This window comes from Gadus macrocephalus, chromosome 19, assembly GCF_031168955.1.
Source record: "Gadus macrocephalus chromosome 19, ASM3116895v1".
NCBI lineage: Eukaryota > Metazoa > Chordata > Actinopteri > Gadiformes > Gadidae > Gadus > Gadus macrocephalus.
Window position 1 is genome coordinate 1885207 of NC_082400.1, and position 6289 is coordinate 1891495.

General features: G+C 45.7%; 1 long non-coding RNA gene across 1 annotated transcript; it reads right to left on the reverse strand.

Annotated features, from left to right (window-relative positions):
• Positions 1-4945: 4945 nt before the first annotated feature.
• LOC132447856 (uncharacterized) lies at positions 4946-6056 on the reverse strand. Its single transcript, XR_009523239.1, has 2 exons — positions 5950-6056; positions 4946-5491 (listed from the first exon to the last, which is right to left on the reverse strand). It is a non-coding gene; the product is annotated as an uncharacterized LOC132447856 (long non-coding RNA).
• Positions 6057-6289: the final 233 nt, after the last annotated feature.

Genomic DNA, 6289 nt, shown 5'->3' on the forward strand with positions numbered 1-6289 from the left:
GCAGCGGCGCGTCATAAACTCCGCCCCCATTATTCCGGGTGTAGCCTACTAGCCCACACCGGCGCCGACTAGCTGCGCGGCAGCGTTCCGCGCCGCGCCGCCCAACTACTCTTCGAGCCAATGTTCTATTCCCGAGCGTCGCCGCCCCAGAAAAAGCAAGTACCCCTGACTGCAGCCCGCAGACGGAGCCCACATGGAGGGGGCGGGCACTCAGTCCACATGGAGGGGGCGGGCACTCCGCCCACATGGAGGGGGCGGGCACTCCGCCCACATGGAGGGGGCGGGCACTCAGTCCACATGGAGGGGGCGGGCACTCCGACCACATTGACGATTGAGCAGATTTCCGCTGCTCTTGTTAATGAGTAAACGGTAATACTATGTTAAGTTAGCGGGAGCCCACGCTGTTAATTAAATTATACAAACAGATGGTACGGGAGTATCACGTTCGCCGTTGCTCCATGTTTAAATCACAGTGCCTTGTTCGTGACCCGTTCACTAACTGAAATAGTGCCCCCTAGTGATCTTTTTTTTTTTTTATCAGTATTAATAGGCCTACTATTGCTGTTTTCGCTTGAATTTTTGTATTTCTCTACCGATTGCTTCGATAATGCAACATTAAAAGTTACTAACAGCGACTTCACACAGAAGCTCTGGCTTAGGGCCCCCCACCGCCCTTGGGCCCCTGGGCATGTGCCCGGTGTGCCCGTGTGGTAATCCACCCTTGCCTGTAAACAATGCAACGTGTGCGAACTCCTGTACCCGTCTGTCTGTGAGAGTCACAGGCCCAGTAAGAGTAAGGGGAACACACTACACTGACGCCTTCCTCAGTGAGGTGGGCGCCACTCTCGCTTCACGCTGTCGCCCGACATCGCCGTCACCGCCGCCATAGCTGCCAAGCGCCGCCATTATGCTGCATCATCAGACTACTGGAGTCGTGTGGCGCAGGCGTCACGGGGAGGGGGGACGGGGAGGGGGAAAGGTGTTTGACTCAAAAGAGGCAAACACCTTCAGGTTTCTCCTGTCCATCATCTCCACACAGAACAGTTCATAGTCAGTATGTAATCTGAATGAGAATTGGAATGGTTTCCACGTTTCTTCCTCATCCCGCCGTCATGGGATTTGCGCTGTGTTGATGCTGCCATCTGCTCCCAACCTTCCATCCCAATGACCTCTGGGAGAGAAACACTGTCCTTGAAAGACTGTAACTGGCACCATGCTGCTGCCTGAATTGTGTCCTTCAGGACAACATCATCTTCCTTGAAGAAGAAAGAAAAATTATTTGTGTCTGTACTTGACACCCTACTCTCCCAAAACCACAAAATGGTATGCAAACAAAGGCTACTACTACTGATGAGTTTTCAGTGATAAAAAACACTATTCAACTAGTCATCAAACAATTTCATCTGGCTATACATACAACCTCCAGCATTACACACATATTACATACCAGGTTCCCAGGTTCCAGTTCCTGGTCTTCAGTTTTGTCTGGAAATAAAACAGATTGTTGTCTGTAATGTTGAGTAGGCTAATACAATGGAATAATAAAAGTAGGCCCTAGTAGTGCAATAGATCAGCCATGGAGTAGGCTATAACTTGTATATTGATGGTGTCTCTAAAAGTAAAAGAAAACCAGTATAAACATAAAAGCAGTTTTCTACAAAAAAACATTGCAGCGTTTCGGTTTTCTATTTTTCGGCTGCTTTGTATAAGATGGCTTGTGCATATACACAATGTAATTAGACTAAAATAATATTGATATTCTATTTCTGTGGACTCTTATGAACATTTCAAGACCCAACATGAAGTATCAACTCATTGCTAAGGATATCCACAACGACGATAAAGTAAGAATGCACCAAGGGTGGGGGAGGGTGAGGGGGGCTATTTTGACCTAAAGGTGCGGCCACACCGGACGCGTATCTCGCGTACTTTTTACGCGAGATACGCGCGTAAAATGTTGCTTGACCATTTTGTGTCAAAAATGGTCGCATACGCGCAATACGCGCTATACGCCAAGCCAAGCAAAATACACAGACACATTATTCACTGATCTTACCAGGAACGCCAATATCCTCTGCCACGTCGACCCACGCCCTCTCTGTTTTGTTCCTGTCCCTGTACGACACCATCGTGGTGTCGTACAGGACAGGACGGCCGCACACGGCGACGATGATATTTTGATCCACCTCCATTTCTGTTCGTGTAGTGTCTGTAGTGTTGATCAGCAGAGAAATAGTCCGCCAAGACGTTGAGGTTGCTTAGTAACCAGAGACTCTGTCCATGCAAGTGAACGGAGCGTTCCCTCTTCGTCATAACTATCAAACCAAACATCCTTCACATTCACAGAGCGAACATTATGAAAGTAAAATGCACATTTCTCGCTAGAAATGTTTCCATAAAAGCATTTAATGGCGTAACTATGTTACTATTTCCACACAGAATAAAGAAAGATGTCGGCCGTATGCTTCTGTCCAAGCTCACTACTCTCTGCCAGTGACGTTGGGTCAAGCTCAACGCTGATTGGGCTAATCGGCTAATCGTCATGCGTATGAGCGTAAAAAGTTCAATTTTTTGAACTCTTGAGATGTACGCGATATACGCGCGTATAGCGCGTAAATATACGCGCCTCATACGCGCAATACGCGCGTAAAATGTTGCTTATACGCGTAATACGAGTGAAACGCGTCATACGCGCGTAAACCAATGGTTCCCTATGGAAAAAATGGCGATTTCATACGCGAAGTACGCGAGATACGCGTCCGGTGTGGCCGCACCTTAAGACACTAGGATATATTTTATCTATATTCACTAAACATATTTATTACACCGAATGGTTGACATTGGTTGACATTCCTGAGATTCTAAGCTTTCAAACGGTGTATGACATGACTATATCACTCGACCTTATGATGCTGAAAATTGACCTAGCATGTTGGGGGGAACATGCTAGGTGTAACTAAAACTTTCTCGCCGGCGGGATTTGACGATTAAGTAGTTAACAAGACATAATACACAATTGCATGAATATTACTAAATATATTAAGCATTTTGACAGTCTCACTTACTTGCATGTTTTAGGCATCACTCGCTCGGGCGGGCACACTCTAATTTCAGGTAATTTCAGGTACATTTCAGCTAATTTCAGGTTTTCGGGATCAGAAATGCTGTTTGACCAGTCCTCAATGTGAACTGAGTGGCCGCCCCCTCCATGTGGACTGAGTGCCCGCCCCCTCCATGTGGGCGGAGTGCCAGCCCCCTCCATGTGGACTGAGTGCCCGCCCCCTCCATGTGGGCTCCGTCTGCGGGCTGCAGTCAGGGGCTTCTCAGAAAAAGCGCTTTGTAAAAGCTGGTTTGTACATCCCGGGTCCCGTAGGCACCTCCATATCTACCCCTCACCACTGGATGTCGCCCTCTTTCGTTTGTGAGAAACAATTACGAGAATGGACGATGAGAGACTGGTCGTCGAGGTGGAAAAATATGTCGAATTGTATGACCAAAATTCCCGTCATTACAAAGACAACTCCAAAAAGGTCATTGCCTGGCGAGCCATAGCTCTGGAGATTGGATCTTCAGGTGAGAAATCAACAATGGTGGACTAAGTAACCAAACCATCAACCATAATGGGAAATAGACGAAATCAAGTCACATATAATCACACCATGTCGGTAGAAACCAGATTACTTGTAATATTTTTTTATTTAACGCAAGGCAACTTCATTCATATAGCACTTTTAATACATTAAGCAGACTCAAAGTGCTTCACATAGAAACATTCTCATACAATAAAATAGATAAGTAAAAGAAAACACAGGCAAAGCTCAAAAATGCATTGTCATGTATTAACTGTCTCTCTGGTATCAGATCATGCATTAACTGTCTTTCTGGATTTAAGGAAAAATAACATTAAGGGCCCTATTTTAACGGTCTGAAACGCAAGTGGGAAGCGCAAAGCGCAAGTAGCTTTGTGGGCGGTTCTACGGCGCTATCGCTATTTTACAGGCGGATAAATGACACTTGCGTCGCGGCGCAAGTGTCAAAAGGGTTGGTCTGAAGCAGCCTAATTACCCGTAGGTGTGGTTTGGGCGTAACGTCCAACAAACCAATGAGAGTGCCAGCTCCCATCCCCTTTAAGAGCCATGAGCGCATTTGAATCGGACGAGTTGATATTTTGACAGCGCGTCTGCAGCCTCCGATGAGACAGATGCACATGAATTTCAAACTGCAAATGGCTCAGTTTATTGCCAAATAATATGGCCTAATTCACACATGGAATAAGGGGTTTTCTTCCACAACTTCAGAAATACTGAGTCTTCAAATAAATTTCGCCAAAGAAAACGTATATGATATAACATATGATATGCGGTAACTGTGGTTCTATTTAATGATATATGCAATACATTATAAACATTGTTTCTTATCAGTATTGTATGCTATCCTAATATGCATGTGTCCCCGCGGTAATAGACATTGCCATTGATTGTATTATGCGTTACGTGTTTAGTTTGCGTGTGTTTAAACAGAGCACACACGCGCGCCCGCATTCATTCATTCTTTTTAACACTCACTCGCGGTAAAACAATGTTTTTCACGATCAAATACTCATCAATCCTAAAAGTTATGGGCATGTAGGCCTACACGATGTCTGTGTCAAGAAAATATGTTTTTGCTGTACGGTGTTTGCAGATGCATTGATTTAAAAGTACAACTTATTACCGCTGCATCAGCTGTTCTTTCCCAAATAATTTACCAAGAATGTGCGGCTAGGTAGATGGGAGAAGCAAAGTGCATGCGCGAGGTGCACAAGCAATCCGTATGCATCGCATGCGCATGTATGCATCCGCCCTTAAAATAGCATCTGAACAACGCGCCACTGACTTTAAACCAGGTATTTCCTGGTCAGTAGCGCAATGGTTTTCAGAAACGTCAAAATACCGTTTGCGCCAGAACACGCCTCCTCCTTCCGCCGAACCGCCCCTTGGGGCGCAAGATCATTCCCTAATTTACCGGCGAGTGGCGCAGGTGGCAAAAGAGCGCTCTGCGCCAGTTGTAAACTAGCAACGACACATGCGCCAGTGACTAAGTCACTTGCGCCGGATGCAAGATAGGGCCCTAAGTGTCTCGAGCACTCAAATAAAATACACTGGCTACTGAATCCAGCACAGCAATAACATCACTGTATTTATCCCGAGGGATAAAAAAAAAGTATATATATATATATGCAAAAGAGTATACCAGAGAGGGATAATAACTAGATTATAGGTCATCATATAGGCTGCACCATATGGTTCTGCCATTGCACACTTAGTGGCGAATTGAAATATTGGCGTGCCTCTCAGGATCTGCACGGAGCTCCTGGACCAGATTGTGGCATACCCCCTGTTCTTGTCTCTGTTCATTGATGGGGTGCACCCAAACCCTTCGTCTTCTCCTGGCCGCCTACAGCGCAGGAGAAGAAGGGCAGCCCCCCTCTGTCTGGCAACAGTTATTTATTCTGTTGAAATAAAAAAAACTCAATAAAATGTAAAAGAGCTTGCTCAATTAAAATGGATAACTACTGGCTGCATACATGTAAATGTGTGGCTATGTTAAGGCTATATAGATGGATAGATAGATAGATACTGTATTGGTCCCAATGGGGATCAATAAAGCCATCCACACAGCTACAATAAATACACACAATAACAATTGGCCTTAAAAGGTGACTGCACTATATACTAAAAAGGCTTAATAGAAGGTCCTGCAGTTATTGAGATTGTTGATGCAGTAGATGAATAATGGCAAAATATAAAATAAATAAGAAATGACAGTAAATAAAACGATAAAGTGCCCTACAAACTAAGTTGATCTGATGCTTGAAAACATACTTTCACTTCGCAGATTATACATTTTTCAAATTATTCAGCCAAAAAGATGGAAAATAAATAAACTAGGCTACAATAGGCTACTCACCCATTGCGTTTCGTCTCTTTGCTGCGGTTGATTGACAGGTGAATTCCTGATTTTATACTGCAGCGCGGCCGTCGCGCCGCCTCCTGTTGGTGCTAGGGGCGTGCTTTTAACGCGAGTAAAGGCCTCCACACACCGGCGCCGCTGCGGCGCCGGTGTGTGGAGGCCCGCGTTAGGGGCGTCGAAAATCAGCATTTTTGCATAGGGAACCATTGGTATAGGCGCGTAGACGCGTTACGCCCCGTGCCCACTACCTCCGTCCGTTGACTGATCCCCATTGACTTTGAATGGGGACGGACGCGCAATGCATTGTGGATCCGTCCGTTCCGTTGGAGCCTTCGGC